Source organism: Anser brachyrhynchus, assembly GCF_964034855.1.
Source record: "Anser brachyrhynchus genome assembly, chromosome: 4".
NCBI classification, from domain to species: domain Eukaryota; kingdom Metazoa; phylum Chordata; class Aves; order Anseriformes; family Anatidae; genus Anser; species Anser brachyrhynchus.
Window position 1 is genome coordinate 52699564 of NC_137698.1, and position 20104 is coordinate 52719667.

At 36.8% G+C, this 20104-nt stretch overlaps 1 long non-coding RNA gene across 1 annotated transcript; it reads left to right on the top strand.

Moving 5' to 3' along the window:
- The first annotated feature begins 111 nt into the window (after positions 1–111).
- LOC308194310 lies at positions 112–18715 on the top strand. Its single transcript, XR_013950429.1, has 3 exons — positions 112–227; positions 9705–9853; positions 18387–18715. It is a non-coding gene; the product is annotated as an uncharacterized lncRNA (long non-coding RNA).
- The last annotated feature ends 1389 nt before the right edge of the window (positions 18716–20104 follow it).

Sequence of the window (20104 nt, forward strand, 5' to 3'; positions counted from 1 at the left end):
ATCATAAAACTTTGCAACTTGAAGTCTTATAATGCAACTTGAAGTCTCATAATTTTCATAACAGTCTGAAACAAACTTTTACTTTTTTTTTTTCTTTTCTTTTTTTCTCTAGGACTGAAAAAATGCCAATGTATTAAAACAGAAAACAATATATGGTGCACAACGAGAAAAGAGAAAGTGACTGAAGATTTTGGAAAAGTCTAACTTCATCTGTCATGCAAAAATAGGTATGTTTTTAAAGGAAATTTTATTAATTTTTAAGTAGTTTGGTATTCAGTTAAAAAACATCAAACAAACAACAACAAAAAATGCTCAGAAGGGTGTTCTTAAAGCTCATATTCCTTATCTGCCATTTATCCACTCCTTCCTTTCACTGAACCAGCCTCCTCTCTCCATGTATAGTCTTTAGCATGAAGACATAGAATTTGTCTGTTCTGCAGTTCTTTAGGCAGAGGGCTCATTTTTTCTGATTTCCTAATAGCATCTCTAGTGTATTAACAAAGGTGTCTAAACACAATTAATAAAAATAGAGTTGACAAAAGCAAGTCAACTCTTCTTCTTCTCTCCACCACTTTTTTCAATAAACAAATGTAATGCCTGTCTCCGTTAAGTAAACAGAATTTAAGCTACTCGTTCAGTTTAATCTATAAGAACAAATAAGTAGTGAGACCTAATGTAATGACCTAAATGAATTCTTCACCAACAGAGAAGTTTTTTCCATAGTGCCACCTTAGATTTAACTTGAGAACATGAATAGCAGTACTCCTCAGCCAATCTCACTTGCATGAAAGTTACTTGAGCCCAAAGTGGTCTTCAAAGCAATGTCTCTTGAGTGTGCTTTCACCCTGAGAGAAATTGTATAAACAAAACTTTTACTGTATGTATTTCCAGTCTCCATGCTGTGTGCATATTACTGTGCATGCAGCCTCTGCTTTGCTGTGGAGACACTCATGTGTGGAATAAGGGAAGGTTTATACTTACATCCTTTTGCTGCATTTAAAGTGTGGATACTTGCTGGATCAGTAGTGTGATCAATGACATGTAGCTACAAATAACAGAATTTTTGTCTAAAAGACAGACAATATGCCTGCATCACAGCTGGCTAATTAGAACATGCCAGCATTAAATTATGACTACATTTTTTTCCCAACGTCTATAACTAATTTTTGCGCCCTCCTATTTTGCCTTCCTTCTTTGCAACTAGAAGATCAGTTTTCTGGTAAATCATATGCACTTTGAATGCATTCGAATATAAAATTCTACCAGGATTATGTCTGTAGCATTAAATTGGTATAAAACTAGTAAATATAGCCTCTGCAGTTAATATTTTTCCTCTCCCCTCCCTTTTTTCCTCTCCTTATATCCCCTTCTTTTCTGCCTCATATTCATAGACGTAGATCATACACCTCTTCCTCTCCCTCCCATCACCCTCAACCCAGTGACCACACTCTGATCTAGAGATCATCTTAGTGCGTTTGTCTTTACTGCCACAAGTTGGGACCTAGAGGTCTGTGAAAGAAACTGCAGAGGGTCCTGGCTCTTTCACCCTGCAGCCTCAAGCCCTGGCACAGCACTCAGATGATGCTTCCTGTAGTTGTGGCTGTGTACTCTTGTCCTGATGGTTTTCTTTGTTTTGTTTTCTCTTATTCTTAATGTTGAAACATTAATAGTGTCAGGTTACCTCTAAGTTTAAGAGTCGTGTCCCTCTCCTTACTTAAAGTAAGTAAATACATAAATAAGTGTCATCATGAACTTAGTTAATTACTTAGGACATTCATGTCCAGGCCAAGAAAGAATTCATCATTGTTCCCAAACACATTCCTTAGCTGGGAGGCACAAGCAGTTCTACTGACTCCATGTACTTATTTGTAGACTTGAATCTGAGTACCTTGTTGAATTGGAACCTACTACAAAGGTAGTAAAAGGAAAAAAAATGTTTGCTCTAAAGGAAAGGATAAACAACAAGTATTTTAATTTCAGAAAAAATATGCAGTCCTCTTCCACTCTGCTGAAAAAAGCCCCAAAGTATTAAGCTTGCCAACTACAAAAGTAATATTAAGGGCTCAATACTTTTAAATTTTAAATCTACCTTTGACTTATCTTCGTTCATAGCCCTGGAGCTGTAATAAATTTTTGAATGCTCTTATCTGGCCTCTGATATGTCCTTGACAAGGACACATATACTAATGAAATTCAAATCTTTTTTTAAGGAGAACTCTTATCCTGGGAATCCTTAAATGAGAATTTTGTATGGGCATTTAAACTATTCTATTTTCATGCATTGCCTTGCCTTGCCTTGCCTTGCCTTGCCTTGCCTTGCCTTGCCTTGCCTTGCCTTGCCTTGCCTTTTTTCTTCTCTTCCCTCTCCTCTCCTCTCCTCTCCCCTCCCCTCCCCTCCCCTCCCCTCCCCTCCCCTCCCCTCCCCTCCTCTCCTCTCTTTTCTTCTCCTCTCCTTTTCTTCTTTTCTTCTTCTTCTTCTTTTTTTTTTTTTTTCCTGTTCTTTTCTGGTAGTTGTGAAATAATGGATTCACTACCTGTGACTATCTTGACAGCTTTCCTAAGTCTTGGATTCCATTCACAAAAGAGTTCCCTGAGCCTAATAAATTCAACATAGGATAAACAAAGCCAGCAATGTACACATTCAGATTATGAATGAATCCTGTTCCTGCAAGGTATGGAGTCCTTTCTCCATGCTGCCAGAAGCAGATGAATCATGGAAATATAGGATCTTTCTAGCTGAGACTCTGTCCTGATACCAGGTTCTTACTTATCATTTGCAAGAGAAAGTTCATTGTGTCTAGCAACCAGTTAATGAGAAACAGATTCTCCAGACAAAAAAGTAAAAAAAATATGGCTTGGTAGGTATGTTCCTTTTTAGACAACAGTTTGTGAACACGTAATTAAACATTTATTCAACTAGGGCTTGATTTATGGTAGACCATCTCAGGGATATGTAATCAAGTTCCAGTCTTGCCTATTTAATTGATCGATGGGAAAGTAACTTGCTGGAATTTAATAAAACTGAAAGCATCAAAGGTTTTCAGAGTGTTGTTATTTATCTTGGGAGATTGATCATAAAATGTGCAAGGAGACTGTCATTACTTGCTGGTTCCATAGGTACAAGCTGCTTTTTATGCTTGTCTTTTTAGTATATATATATTTTTTCCATAGCATATCTGAAGGCTATGTCTTGCTTTCTCTTTCAGCATAGAGGCTTAACACTTTCAGGCCTGAAGTTATATGCTTTGAGCACTCAAGCTGCTTTAGCGTATTTTTTTTCTTCCCCTAGGATTCCCATCACCTTTATCTTTTCCCCTAAGAAAATATGCATCTCCTTGCTCTGTCTCTGAGAATCTATTATTGTTACTTGTTCTTGGAATCCCAATATCCACTGCTTCCCATATCCATTATTCATAGCATTTTTTTAAATGAAAAAAAGCAGCAAAAAGAAAAATCATTACTGCTCTTATTTCTTAAGAGTTAAAAGTTAACTTAAATCATTTGTGCAAGCATTTAATTCTTTGTATATATTCTTCTTTTTAATTCTTTGTATAATTCTTTGTATATGTAAGGCTGACTAACGAAGAAGTGATTCAGCCAAAGGAAGCCTCAGAGCAGAAAACGTAGATCCTTTGGTGTCACAAAACTCATTTTGTTTCTTAAGTGAACATACTGCAGTATCATTAGGTCATTATTGCAAAGTGCGGATGTAAGTTGTTCAATGACAGAGAAGGAATGTAAATATTGCACCTAGAGAGAAGTAGCTGAAGGTAAAGAGAAATGTTTGTCACTTTTGAAAGTTATTTTGTGCAGAGTTTTTTTTTTTTTTTTTTTCCCTCAGCAAATTTCTTCCTTAGAATAGAGTTCACTGTTAAAAAAAACACTTGGTGGTAGAGGACAGCCCCCATACCAACAGCTCTCTCAGATTAGAAGGGGCTTTGTGCTTTACAGATCTTGGTGGTGAGGATAACATGCAATATATGCTAATGCTCAATGGGAAATTAGCAGCATCTGTGGTGAGAGGTGATAGAAGTGAAAAGGTATGACTAGGGAAATGCAACAGGACAATTTCCAGATGAACTTAAACACTTTTTTAGGGAAAGATCCAAACAAGGGTGACAATAACATCTCCACCATGACAGTAGGGAGGATTAGCATTGCCCAGAAGCTATTTGTTTTGGTATTATAGAGATATGGGAATTATGGCTGCATGGCAAGCTGCACAGACAGCAATTAGTGCTGAAGGACAAAAATAGCATATATCCAAGAAAGGTGGTTGGAATCCAGTCTTACCTTAGAAACTGTTCTTCATCTAACTAGCTAAATTGAATCAATTATTTATAGTGCTTTGACCTGCTGAGAGACTCAGCCCATAGATGCGGTTCACTCTCAATGTATCCAGAAAGAAATGTTCCAAAAGGATAAGCAAAAGTTTCAGACTACAGGTTTTTGGCTACTTATGCATTTATGGATTCTTCACTGGAAGCAGGGAGTAGGTATATGTTGGGATCCTACTTTGATATGAGATTCAGGATGAGCCTGGATATACATTGTATCCTGGAAAGTAGAAATCACTCCAGTTTCAAATTGACTCATGTGTTTGAGTCTATTTATTAATCATGTTTTCCTTTTTGGGGTCCAGCACAGGCTCCTTATGATGGGGTCCTGTTCAACGGTGATTTTTTTCAGGGATCTGAGCCCACAGAAATTAGGGTACAGTTACTATAGCTAGTTTAGTGCTCGGGACAGGTTCGCTGCAAGTCAGATGAGTGATAGTACTAGCATGAAGACAATGGTGGGAGCATCTGTTTGCACATCGGGGAGAGATTTCCTTAGCTGAAATATGAAACTGTGTCTTAATTGCTTATACACATATATATTGATACAAAACTACTAACAGGCTTTAAGGAAACAGTTGTATCAGTAGAAGTGGCCATTAGATGAACTTAGTTTCTCTGATTTTTTTACAGTCATTCCCTTTTGCTATTTTCTTCCTCTTCTTCCCCATGGCTGACACATTTCTCAGTGGTATGACTGAATCATTAGTTCCGTGTCCTAAGCCAGGTCTGGGGAAAAAGAAGTAGTCCTGTGTCAACCCCAGCAGATGAGGTTGTAGCAGAAAGGCAAGCATTTGAAGGCTGCGACTTTAGTCAGTCTTGTGCAGGGGACGGTACCAAAGTAGCCTGATTTTATTGGAGTCAGTACTGAATAACCCTTGGGGAAATGTTCTGGCACCCCTGCGTACTAGTTACCTCTGTGTTTGACAATCAATCCTACAACAGTTATATAAGTAATGAGGACATGACCCCAAGGAAACTACAAACATCTGAGTTCTCATGAGTCTTTGGACATGCAGTTCTTTGAGATAAAAGCACCTCTAAAAAGTAAAAGTGCTAAAAACGTTGAAACGGTATTAGAGTTAGTATACTGTCTCTTGTTCCTTTTGTAAAACACCTGGGTAGGTTTGCATGAAAAAGCTGACTTTATTTTAATTGAGACATAGCAGAAGGCAGTGTTCCTCTGATGTTACTTTAATTACAGCAAAAGGAAAAATAGCAATAACAGAAAGTACTTGAGTAGTAATTTTAGCAGGTGCATCAGGAGTAATATGAAATTTCTTTCTTGCTTATCATTGTCAACAGGGGGAAAATTGTTCCTTCAGCCCTTTGCAGTGAATCACCGAATTATCACAAATCAGTCCCTAAGTGCTATTTTGATAGCATGAATTTGGGAGACCAGCAATTTTCTGATGCACTTTCTTTCTCTTCTCTTAAAAATGGTCTTTTCCAATGGATAATTGGAGAAATTAACTTCCTACATCCCCGTGGTACCACCATCGACATATTATTTGTGGGGAGCAATATCTCCGTATGTACACAATGAAATGATGTTCAACCACTAATGTCATCATGAAGACTATAATGCTAGCCATACTAATTCCTGTGCAACAGTGAAAGGGAAACAAGAAACTTGAGGTGAATTGAGAGGTCAGAAACGTTAATTAATTGTCCATGTTAAAGGTTGTTCATCTAGAATGGATAGAGGTTGTAGATGATTGAGAGATGTATGAAAGAAAGTATCTCTTCAAACATCATTTGCTTATTGTTTTTCATTAAGATGCCAAAACATATGTCCTTGATGAGAGGGAGCACAGCATGGTCACCAGAGCTGAGCATTAAATAATGAAGGCATGTTCCAGTTTCATACCAGAGCTAAGTACAATTTAGGCTCAAAATGTCTTTAGTGGCTTTTCTGATTCTTTCAAGAGATGAAATTAGAATTTCAAAGGATAGATCTAATTTTGTTTTTCAAACTCTAGTAGTAAAACAAGCAACCAAAACCAAACCAAACCAAAAAACATCCCAAAATATTCTCACGTGAGAAAAAGAAAAGCTTTTCTCTCGGAATATCCTGTCAAAACATACAGGGTCGAAACTATTAGAGGCATAGACTTATACTTCTGCATAGTATTTCCTGTGTCAGAGCTGTCTAATAACTCTTTGAAGAATCAATGTTATGAAGTAGAGCCTTTTTTTTTTTTTTTGAAGGCTTTGAAAAAGGTTTCATTTCTTTCTTTCTGAGGTAAAGCAGTTTCTCTGAAGGCAAGAAATGACTGCTAATGTCAATAATTCCTACGTTCCCACCTTTTTTCTGGTATTGAAGCTAACATCATATTTTACAGAAAAGGTAGTGACTTCTGAGTAGGACAAGGACAGTGAGTGAGCTATTGAGATATTTCATAGAACAACTGATATTGCTGAAAAAAGACAAACTCCTGCTTGTTCATATGAATTCCCCTTCCTCCCTTGTTTTGATACCCAAACATTTAATGACTCAGCTGTAGGTATTTTGACATGTCAATCAAAAATGTTAAAATTAATTTATTGGAAATTTTCTTTTAAATCTCTTGAATACTGGGCAAAATAACCCAGACTACACTTTTATAACATGGTATAGTGTTAAGACTATTTTACCCGTAATTCATTTTTCTCTAACCTGTATAATTAGTTTGGTCTTTGCACAAAAAGCAGTGATTTATTTGTTCATTGCTACTTGTGTGATGGAAATAGATATTACATACCAGGGCTGAAATGTGCAGTCCATAGCACAAAAGCTCACTGGCAAAGGTACCCATTAGATGGAATAGCTGTCATCCCTCTTGAAATCAAAGAGATAAATGATTCCTGCTGGGCCATGATGGCTGAATTTACTATATTACTTTTTATTCTACTTAAATGAATGACCTTTAAATAGTAAGAAAGGCCCCAAACTAATGCACTTTACTGATGTACCTGATCTGAAAGAGAATTCAATATATTTGTGTCTTTGACTTCATAAAATTTCAGACTTGTTTTAACTCTATTTGTCAAGTTTTTTTAAGCCTTTATATGTGTTAAAAAACTTATTGAAAAAAAAATTATTTATTTTTCCCTCACCTTAAAAATTCTATATCATGAATGCACCACAAAAAACTTAGAGGTTAATAAGAGAATCAGATATATAAGGTCAGAGCAATAAGAGCACAACAAATGCTTAGTTTGTCTCTTCTCATGCTGATTTTAAAGACTAGTTATTTAACACACCCATTTAACATTATTAGGCATATTAAAACTTTACATAAAATCATAGGCACAGCAGCTTAACTTAATGTATTAAATTAACAAGGGATTAAATCTGTTTGAAATGGCTGGAGAGACATTTGCTTTATATTCTGAAATGAATTTTTATGTAAGTCCTACATGGGAATGAGGAGTTGGGTTAATGGCTCTTTTAAGTGCAATAGTGAACTACTTTTAAAATCTAGTGCTTACATTGCAATCACCTCTGCATAGCACAGCTTGTATTCTCATGCAACACTCTCCTGTGTCATGTTGCATAAGACACTGGATTTTGCACTTCTTCTCCAAAAATGTTTTGTGTGACTTGGGTATTATACATTTTTTGGTAATAGATAGAGAATAGTATTTTCCTGCAGCACAAGAAATTCAGACATAAAGGCTTTATTTTATAGTATATATTAATTTGAAGTAATGCATTGATGGAAAAGATTTGCAGCAATGGGGAATGGAGTCTATCATCTGTAGGGAGAAGCTTGAAGGTTAAGTTTAGTTAAACATTTACAGATTTTCATGTTTCCAGTTTTCTAGCTACTTACATGTTTTCTGTTCTGCTGAAAATAAAATAGATGCTGAGCTTTCACCTGCAATTGAAGCAGCTGTCCCTGAACATCCACACCCACTACTCCTCATCCAAATTAAACAATTCTGAAACATATAGGGGAAAAAATAGTAACTTAAATTTTCTCTATTATTATTTATTATTATTAAGCAATTTCTTCAGGAATATGAGTGAGAATTACAGAGAATACATTTTTTTTTCCTTTTTCTCCAGATCACATCTTTTTGAGATAACATGTACAAGTTTCTCCAGGCTGACTCCCCAGCTTGCCTTAATCTCAATACTCAGGAATTTTCTCATGCTCTCTATCCCCAGGTGGTCATTCATTCTGCTTCTACATAACAGCATTGGTTCCTATAGTTGGAATGAGGTTTGTCTTCTTTTTATATGGTGATAGACAAATTTCTCTGGCAGCACAAGTAAAAAGCTTAGTAACTGGTGTGCCATCATGGGAGAGGTGAATAAGAATGTCTTTGGCAGATCTGGCCAGCGGGTAAGATTCAAGTGCCAAGTGCACATGCAGAGGGGGAATTTGCTCTTCAGAACAGTACTCATCTTGCCCTAAAGAAAGTGAAACAGATTAACTTGATTTTTTGACTTCGTTATGTCTTCCCTTTCCTGATAAGAATAACGAGACTCTAGCTTACTGAAGGAAGATATTCTGTTTATGCATTTCATTTTAAAATGAATCACCACCGACAAAGATCTGATGATGAAGTACACAGTTCTGTTCAATAAATGTAGCCCAGTTCTCACCAATTTCGTGCTGTTTAAGTGGGAATTATGTCCCTCTCTGATTCTGTGTGATTCTGTGATTCTGCTTCCAGGCAGACCTGTGAAATCAAGCAATGCAATTAGAGCTACAGGACACATTCACTGGTTGGTTACAATCAAAATAAGGCTTGGATATTATGATGGTTTTTAATTTGTAAAATCTATGGATGTCTAACGGTCTGAGAAATTGAACCATGAAATGTAATTTTTTAGTAGGTTTAAATTCACCTCGTATTTCCACTGGGAGGTTTTTAGAGGTCTGCAAATTGAAAAAGGTTGAAACCAAACTGCACTAGTTTATTATACAAAAGGAATGACAGAAGGATGATAAAAGGATATATTTCAAAGCTGTACTTGTAAAATCTGGCCCTTTATTGGAAACACAAAATTATACAGATGATCGTTGTGTTTTCACAGGTATCAGAAGATCTAGTGGTTCAGTGTGCTTTTGTTAAATGAAATGGGGAGTTTTTAGAGAGGACCAAAGGCCTGCCTGGAGGGTATCAGAGGTAGAGGGAGGGAGAGGAAAGCTGGCAACTGGCTGGCAACTGGTGTCAGCCTACCTACAAATAACCTGCTTACTGCTGAGATTCAACTGTATGGTAATTGCAGCATAACCAATTCATTCAAGTCTTGGAGAAGTGCTTTTGTCATTTTTAATCTAAATAAATCCCTTCAACTGTTAGGGGAAAATGCAGTATTGTTTTGGTGTGTTTTTTTTTTGAAAATTTGTGCACTTTTTGAATCTCCAGGTGGATTGCTTTAGCTCTGCGGTTCAGTAACAAAAGCAAACCTTTTTAACTGGCAGCTGCACTGCCCTGGAGGTGCCTCTTCTGCAGAACTAACACAGTTTCTGCCGGGCAGAACATGACTCGCTCAGGCTTCAGCAGTCCCTCTTCTGGTGAGTGTGTGAACAGCTATTTCAGGAGCTCGGGTAGACATTCCTTTAATTTTATCCCGATACTCTTTGTTGGATTGATTGATTTCTGCTGCAATGCATGCATTCTATCTCCAAGCTTTATGAGCACCGTAACACATTTATCTCTGCATTTTCTTCTTTAAAAGAAGGGTGTCGTGTTTTATAAAATCACAGAAGAATGTTTTGCACAAACTTTTCTGAATTTCTAGTACTTAATTCTGGGTGAGGAACTGGAAGTGAGTTGATAGTGGTTTCAAGCTACTCCATTTACTAAATCCCATATAAGTAGCAGCCCAAAGTCATTGCAACCTTTTTTCTTTTCTCTATTTAGTCTTATTACTAGATATTTTAACTAATGAAGATTGAAAAAGAAGGCTCTAGAGTTAATATAGGAGAATATATTTCCGTGTAAGAAAGGAGGAGGAGGAGGATTCCTGAACATTGAGAATGGCTTTGTCAGATGATCACACTGTAGAAACATGTGAATGTTAAATCTAGTTTTAATATAGCAAAAAAAACCAGTACCCAACACACCTAGGAAGCAAACTTTTTCAGTAAATACTTCCGTCCTTCTTCCACCTCTGTACAACTGATGTGTCTGTATTATAAAGTATTTGTGTTCTACATTTTGTTGTTTCAGTGACATACAGTTCTATGTCCAGGTATCTCTGAACCTCTGGTTTCTACTTTTAGCCTTAGATATCAAAGTTCCTAATTGAATTCGTGAGATAATTTTCTTTCCTTATTATGGTCTTCTATTAACCTTTCTCATTTCTCTGAGATTTATTATCTATCCTTTGCTTGCCAGTGGTTGGAATACATTTGCCATTTGCTCTTGAAAGGTCTGGTACAGTAAGAGGAGTATGAATTCTACTCACATTAATTCTTCAATGACTTTACTAACCTTTTTCATTCATTTTTTACTTTCTTGATCCTTTTTAAGATGAAGATGAATTATGCATATCAGCTTAATCAAAATCAAGCCTAATCAATCGTAGTTTTGTAGTGTGTATAGACGATACACATAACAAAAATAAAAAATAATCATGCCACACTATCTATGAGGGAGAAAGAAAAAACATAAAGAGTAACATTTTAAACATTGTAGTGATATAGTAAGTATAGTTTTACTGTATAGTAAAATATAGTAAAACTATACAGTAAAACTGTAATAAGATGTTATATTATTAAAATATTATGTTGAAAATAGACTCTGTCTGTCATTTTCATAGAAAATGATCTCCTATTTGGGAGAAAATCTCCACACTTGTTCCTGACCTGTACATGCATTTTCATGAAACCAGAGAAACCCAAATTATTTCTGATTTATGTAAGCACGTAATATACTCTTCTGAGGCATTTGGAACAAATATATATATATATTTAGAAGATATAAAACTGCAATGTCACTGAATCCATATTGAGCACTATAGGAAAAATCCTAAGCTTATTAAACAAAGGAATGAGCTGTACTCTGTTTCGTATGTCCTTTGGAAGAAGGTAGTTCATCTCAACCAGCTAAAAAATCCTGGAAAAAAAAAAGTCATTATACATTTAAATACTGTAGAGTAGATAAGGTAAATGTTTAGCATAATAGAGATGTTTAACCAAGACATAGAAGTTTTTTTGTTGTTGTTGTTTTTTTCCTGAACCATAACCAGCAGACAGTGTGAGTTGTCATGCACACAGAGTGTGAAGTGAAATCAATATATTAATATGCTAATATATTAATATACTAATATACCACCTGCAAGGACAACTCTGTCCAAGAACTGCTCTGTAGTGGTATTTAAATACTTGTGCAATATTAGTTATTATTGTTGGCAAAGTCTGACACTCTTCAAAAGTGTTTGTAGCCTCTTACGATAAGATGTGGTCCTCATTTTTTTTCCAGGTATATTATAAAGATACTGCTATTAAAATTGGCATTTTTTTTCTTCTGCCACCAAGAAATAGTGCCAAAATGTTCAAGATGTATAGAGGTAAAACACTTTACTCTGTTCCTGCCAAAAGTTTTCCTAGTCAATGTTCTCTTTCAGTATACCATTCTCCTGAAGATAATGAAAGAAAGGTTTCCAATCAATATTTGCAAAGTTTGAACAAAGAATGAGAAACATGTCCAAAAATAGCAAATGCCCAGGGAAGGGAGATCTCTGTTTAAACTGCTGCTTTGCTCCATTTTCCTTACTGGCTGTTTGTACCTCACACAGTCTCCTGCTGCTGCTGTTCCACTCTGCTGGAAACCTTTTATTTTCTGAACTGCATGTATTCAGGACCTGTGGATACCCACTCTTGCTCTCCTGCTTTTGTCCTTCAACAGAAATATGTCTTTTTATTTTTATTTTTATTTTGGTGTTTTCTAGTGACACTTTATCATATCTTCCTTTCTCTCTTCACACCTCATTCTTCAGTTTTCATTATAGTAGGCACACGAAGGCAAGTCCTGTCTTTCTTTTGCAATACCAGTAACCTCGCCATTTCAGCGTCTCCTTTGGACATATTCCAAATTTTCTTTCCTCCTTCCCAAACAGCAGTTTAAAAACTGATCCTTATTATTCCTGATAGGGTCACACATGAATCTTGCACAAAGGTGCTGAAGTTTTCTTTCTTCTGAAAAAAAACTTCCTGGTGTGCCTTAGGATCACATTTGGTTTTTGGTGCCACCTTACATCAGTGATGCAAAAACATCTTTCTTCTCTATTTCTGACTACTGAATAATGAATTTAGCAACAGTTTAAAAGAAGGTATTTACAAATGAGGGACACACTAGACTTAGGACTCTGACAGAGTGGAGCAGCTACCTGGCACACCACCTAAGAGCAATTCAGCATCCCTGACTCCTGTACATGTTCCTTCGACACTCTCACCCATTCATGGCTCTGTTCATACTGCAGCAGTAGTGGTCTCTGTCTCCTGAGTAGTCTTTGAGGATCATAAGAGATCTTGCCCTTCTACAAATACAATGGTAGATTTTTTCTTTTTCTTTTCTGTCGCTTTATACACAGAGATTTATTTTCACTCCCCTTGCCTTTGAAGTTTCATGCCTCCTGAAAAGAATGTAGTCATTCACAAGATCTTAACTACTCAAGGCCATAAATGCTGCATTTTAAAGTGTTACCGTTGAAGTCTTTGAACTACCTCCAACTCAACATTAATTTTCCTGGGTTACTCGTCTTGAGTTAATTAGTTCTCTGTACTGTCTGCCCACATCTTTGATTTGTTTTAGAGGTTTCCTTACTTGCACGGAAAAAGATTTCTTCTTTCTACATGTGAGTGAAGTGAAATAATGGTCTGCAGTATTCTGCAAGATTATTAATTCAGGAAGTTGAAAATCATATTGTCATTCTCCATGGGGAAACCTATTATTATTATCACCATTAAGTACTGATTAAATATACATTGTCCTTGTATAAATATATTATGTTAATAGTCCTTCCATGATCTTATAATACTTCAGGATAATTCCAAAACCAATACATGTAGAAAATCCCATTTTAAAAATTGATAATGTACTAATTTTCCTCTACATATACCGCCAGATAACGGGTATAAGAGAGAGATTGTGGAACAAAGGCCAAACTTTGGTCTTGTAGTATGTTTCATAAAAACTGTATGAACATCAAACATTTTTTGTGGGAGGGATTCCTCTTGATACAACCAATATAGTGTAATCTGCAGAAAAACCTGAATTAATAGTACTAAAAGTAAGGTTACCTGATGCTACCTCGTGTCATATATTCATCCTGACATCTCAAAAGTGCCCATTTTATTGAACAATTTTTGTAGCTCATACTGCCAAAGTCTACATTGTTTGCAGAGCCTGAGCTACTCTGAAACTTTCTCACATTTCTTGGTACCTCCCAAATAATTGCAAGATAGGGATGGTCTTATTCAGGCATAACTTATTCAAATATGGTTCAGGTATTTGGGTGGAATAATGTGATAGACCCTGCCATTCTTCTGTGAAACATATCCAGAGCACTCACCTTCAAATCAATCTCCGGAATAATAAGAGTCTTGGAAAGAATAACGAGCCTTGTGGAAGTCAAGAGGATTGATTTTGCTGTGATGACTGAGATTTTAACACTACAGCTTGGTTTGCTGGATGACTGGAATGCAGTGATACAAACAACTTGAGGAGATGTAGTAACAATGTGCAATTAAGATTAACATTTTAAAAAGAGACAGAAGTGTTGTGCATTTTTATGAGAGTTGAAGTGCAAAACATATAGTCATGAAAACTGCAAGCAAGCAGAGATTCTTTAAATAATATGTGGGAATAGTATCCAGGATCAATTTATATCTACTCTTTCTTTTTCAGCCAAATAGCATCATGTTGTGTCATTTGAGGAGAGTTACGTGGCTTTACATGTACTATTCACTGCTTTTGAGACATATGTTTTCAACACTGTTGGTGTATTAGTGAAGTGCAAAATTCTTCATTGCAAGAATATTTTTTCAGTTTCTTTTCAGTGATGGAACATCAAAGACTCATTTTCCATTTAAAATAATGTACACAGAATGAAATGAAAAGTACAGAATAACATTTAACTTTGAAATATTCATTTTTCCAAACTATTTATGGTGTAACAGAGAAGCATATTGAAGCCTATGTTTTTTTTTTTTTTTTTTCCTTTGAGATGGAACAGACTGGTAGAAAACTCAGGAAGCTGAGAATAAAGTAACCCAGAAGAACGAAGGCAGTTGGGTGAGAGATATATAGTTAAAGAAAAAAATTATTTATGGTCTCTTTGTGCAATTTGATTCATTTGGTTTTTAGTTTTGCTAAGAAGAAGTTTGAGGAACCCTATGCTTAAACCTGAATTAAAGACAGACCTGCTGCTAAATATCTGTGGGTGAATTCGTTCTGGACAAATATATAATTAAAAAAATGCACAAATAGTCAAGGATATGAAGTTCCTGTTAAACCACTGCCTGTAACAAATGGGAAACAAACAAAAGAAAGGAGTGAGAGTGTGGAGTAAAAAGTTGGAGTTATGTGGCTTGACAAATAAAAAAAAAAAAAAAAAAAAACTTTTTCCTCTCAGTTTTTCCAGTCTCTTGCATCCTAGGTGACTGCCCTCTGCCTTTGGTGTTTGTGCAAACAGATTCAAGCTTTTAGTGAGAGCCAGCACTAGGGAGGATCCTGCTCTTGCTAAAAGGTGTGTTTGAGACTTCTATTCATACTTGCTTCATGATACAGTGGCAATTCAGGCTGAGCTAAAAGACCCCTTCATCAGAGGCAGTGCTGTATTCCTGAGGATGGGATGAGGAGCTGCTGGAGCTGCCCCTGTGCCACAGCATCCCTTGGGTCTTGCCAGTAAAAACAAGGGACGTGCAACGTGCCAGAGCAAGCCTCTGTAGCAGGATGGTGCACAGAGAAACTTGCTTTGTTGGCCACGAAGGAAGAGAGGAGAGCCTGTTGTTGCGTTCCCAAAAGCTGGTGTGCAACTTTGACCCTCCACACCAGGGACTTGTCAGTCTGAGGTGAGGCTCTTGTCCAGGGTCTTCAGCAGTAATGTCCATCAGCGAAACTGCAGAGCACAGAGCTCAGAATCAATTAAAAATGGCATAACGAGTTCCCTCTTTTCATACAGTCTTGATGTTTCATAAAATCTTGCCAATGGCACACTTTTTATGTGGTGGATTTGAATAGCACTGTCCAGAGCTTTTGGGTAACACAGAACTTGCTTTGTAGACAGCAGCACAATATTCTGCTAGCAGCCGCTCATTTGCACTCTCCTGTCAAGCAGTTGCTACCCAGATGCTTGCAAGTACAATGCTGTGTTGACACAACCTAATTATCTGCCATGTGCAACTATTTATACATTCTCACTATGTTAGTGAGATATGAGGGCAGCTCTATATTTTTCCTTAAAAATCCCATTGCACTCACAGTCAGTATTGACTCAGTGTTGTGGAAATGAATATTAAAATGTAGCCTAGTTTTCTCCCCATTTAGAGCATGGAAGGCTACTGCAGACTTGCATGTGAAAGAGAAGGCATACTTTGGGTTTCCTTAGGGAATCATCTCTGTTTCATTGGTGATTCATTTCTTGAAAGGAGAGGAAGGAAGATATAGCCTGCTAACACCAAATGCCATCTTTTTACCTTGTTATTTATTTATTTCAGCCCAGGGCACTCTCAAAGCATGTAACTACTGGAATGTGGCTGGACTGAGGGATGCTGAAATCTGCTTTTTTTTTTGGGTTGTGCTTGGCACTCACTTGCACTGAAACATGGGGAGGTGGGTGGTGGTAGGGGTAAAGGGGGATAGGATCCATACTGCCAGCTTGCTAGGAGCATTTTCGATTTGTGCAGCATTGTGTACTTTAACATCCTCCCATACAGCTGGTTAAGAACCCCCCTAACCATCTCCTCAGGAGCCACCTACCCAGCTACCTACCCAGAGTTTCCTTATCTCTGTATCTGTTGATGCAGCAAGTGACCCTCTAGGAAACTGCAGAGTGTGGAGAGGGTATTGAAATTGATCAGTTCGTTTATGCAAATGTCTTCACCATCATCTAATTTTCATCCTGTGTAATGTCATCTGCAGTGTGCAGAAAAGCTGAATTCTTGTTTTAAATGCATAAAAATACTATAATGGCAATTACTTAACCCAGATATGTTTATAAATAGCTCAATGTTTTTGCAAATTGTGAGCAAGCTGTCACAGGCTAGAGCTACATCCACAAGCAATTATGTGGTTTATATTTTTTTTAACAAACATGGTACATAGCACAGCATTCATTTTTTTTCCTCTTAAATCTTACAATCTAGTCTCCATAGGCTAAGAAGCTACATTTGTGTAGTATGGAGCAATGCTTTTTTTTGTTGAATTTAGGCAAAACACTTCATGTTAGAACTGTCTTTGGATTGTTTGTGGTTAGTGATAGAAGAAGACATTCACCTGTGTTTTAGCTAACACTAGTCAAAGATAGCAGGAAATTCTTTGAAGTTCCAGGAGGCAGAATCACTTTTAAAATGCAGATTTTTGCCACCCAAGATAAGGTAATCTCAGTTCAGCAACAAATGTTTTCCTGACTAGGAGCAGTTATTGGGCTCTTAAATGGATTCTGGCCTTTCTTTTAAGCATTACTAAAATTAGGGTGAGGGCTGAATTTTTTATCAGGACTCCAGAGTAAAGACTCTTTACCCAGAGTACAGGTTGTGTTTTTTTGTAAAATCACTTTCAGCCTGCTGTTATATGTGAGCTCCCCATAGATGTGAAAACAAGAATATGTAGCTGAAGAAAACTATCGTTCCTTATAAAAGCAGATCTCCTCTTCCATTCACTCAGACGAAGAGTTATGAGCCAATTTTATTCATCTGAGCGTTCCTGTCCCAGTGGGTGCATGTGTTGCTTTGCCCTCTGCTGCTTGCCTTATGTTTGTCCTGTCAAGGAAGATCTACTCTAAAAAGATGATGCAGGTCTCGCTGCTCCTGATAGATGGCAAAGACTCTCTGCTCATTCCCTGTGTTGATCTCGGTGTATTTGGAGAAGACTGAAAATCCTGATATGTGTTTTAAGGTTCAAATATAGGGGATGTATAGTCCTGGAAAAGAAAAAAAGAAAAAAACACTCATCAACATGTAAGATGAGAATCTGGGAAAGCTCAGATTAGTTTCTTGATCTTCTGAACTTCCCAGTGTGCTTTGGCAAGTAACTTAAAGCCAGTTACAAATAGTTGAATTAAAGATGGCAATGGCCATTTACTTCTGCTCTTCATCCGGTACCCTAGCTGAAGATTGTATGATAGTTAGGGCTTTTGAATAAGCACAGAAAATGTTCCCGGTCTTGGAGTTTCATAGATAAACAGAATATCCCAAAGATTAAATTTGTTCATGCACTTACAAGACTGGGCACCACATAAAGCCATAAGATTTGGCTTGCTGTCTTGCTTGTTATACTAGCATTTATTGCTGAATGGTGCATTTCAAAATGATATCACCTCTCTGAGGGGTTTGTGGAACTTGCAGAAAGTCAGTGACTGGAGGGGTGTTGGAGACCTGCATCTTCTTTTCTTACAGATTTCTTATTTCAAATTGTCAGTTCAATATGGCATAACACAGAGATGATCCTGGAAGAAAGGGAAAGAAGCGACACCTTTCTGCTGCAATTAGCATCCATGTAGATATGTGAGGAACCAGTCTAGGGACTGACTCGGTTGAAAACTAATTTCTCCCTTTAACTTTTTATTTTGTCATGATTCACATAAATAAAATTAAATAGCATACTTTTTTAAATTGCAAAGCCAATTGTATCTTGATTACATATAAAAATTTCAGATATATAAAACAGTTTCTAGTTATGAATACCATATTGATTGACAGATGTGTATTATGCCTTTTAACAGATTAAAACATTTATAAAAAAGCATGCCTCATACTAAAAAAAATATAAAAAAAATCTGCTGCTATGTTACACCTAAAAAATTCTGACATATTGCTTCGATTTTCATATATATGCATCACCTTCATTGAATCCCAATGATTATTTTTTTTATCCTTACAGGTAAGACTCTAGCTGGCCTAGATATAAGGCTGAAGATTATTCTCAGGCAACACAAAGTATATGATGATTACCTCAATCTGCCAAAAATTTTGTCTGGAGCTAGTGTACTCTTGAACATACCCCAGATCTTCATGCTGTGTTAATCACTGCTTGGCATTACTTGATTATGTCCACAACTGAAGATGTTTACTGCCACCTCTCTAATGGCTACAAAAGTGAGGTACTGTTTTTCTGTATTTTTTTCTCCCCGAAGGATGGAATAGCTTTGTCATTTCATTTAAATGATTCTTACAAGCAAAGGAAGCAGTCAAGTTAGTGTTTTGCAATCCAGAAAATGACTAACCTGGGCTTCACCTCCCCTGTGCTTGTATTACCTCTAAGCTGGAAGAAGTACTTACAAAATGTCACATACCTGCAATGTTATTCAATTTGTCCTCACAGGGGAAGTCTTTCTAATCTCAGAGAGGTATTGTGAAACACCATTTATCAGCGTGTGCAGAGCTTTGAGATCCTTGGGAAGTGGATAATATAATGTAAGGTCCTATTATGAGATACTTTAAAATATCAAAATAGGGATTGAATTCTAGTCATATGTACTAGCAAATAAAGCAGAAAATATATAAAGCCCTTTAAGTAAAATAGTTAACAAATTACAAATAATTAAAATTTAAAATAAATGCTGGAAATAATTCTTTGTGGGCCTACAGTTTCCAGCAGATGCATTCAAATCTTCAGTTCAGTGGCATGACTCTCTGCCTCCTAGGGTGCTTGCATCAGGGCTCAGGAGAGTCTCACCAACCCAGGTGATGTGCTGGATGCTGTGTATGACTCATAGCTAACTAAAATTCAGTAATGAGAAATAGCATTCAATACCACTCGCCAAATAATAAGGCAGAAAGGAAGAGAGAGTTCTCTGTTGACCGTGGATCTGAGCAGGCCCAAGTGCTCTGCTGCTATCCAACGAGTTGTAACATATCTGGTGTTTGTGAAACCTGAGGCAGGCAGGCATGTCACCCAACAAAACACAGCAGTACCACTCTTTTATCTTCCAATGCTTTCCAGTTCATCAGCATCGTGGGTTATAAGTGTGTGGGTCTATCATAAAGATCCTTCTCTCTGGTAGTAATTATATTGCCTCTGATATCTCATGTACTGCCTCAGTAACCTGCCCCTGCACTCAGCTTCACTGCAACTTGAGATGCCCCATAGCTCTGTCCAAATTGTCTGAGAATAGGAATAAGGAGTTATTTTCAAGTTTCTAATTCTTTTAAGGTATGTGCTTTATCTGAAGTGTGACTTCAATTTATAAAACTATGGTTAAATCTCTAGGAATATCACCAGTAAATAAGTGTAATCAGAGCCTAAAACCCAGCACATATTTCTGGGGGAAGGCTTTGAGCACTATCTCGTTATAAATACATACCTTGCCCCGTGTGGCTTTTGAAGAATGACAATATGCTATCATAGCAACAAGAAGCCACTGTGACTGCTTTCCTTAATAAATGTGTTTTTCTATTTTTTGATGCAAATCACATACAAAAACCAGAATCCAATTTTGTATTATGGTTAATTGAAATGACTTTTGGGAAGGAATGCCATGAATACCTGTGGGGAAAAAAAGATTCTGCTTTTATTATGTAACAAATTTCAAACTAATCAGAAAGGGTCTTTACTTTTGATGATGTTTTCTTTCTGCTTATTGATATTTGTGAAGTCAC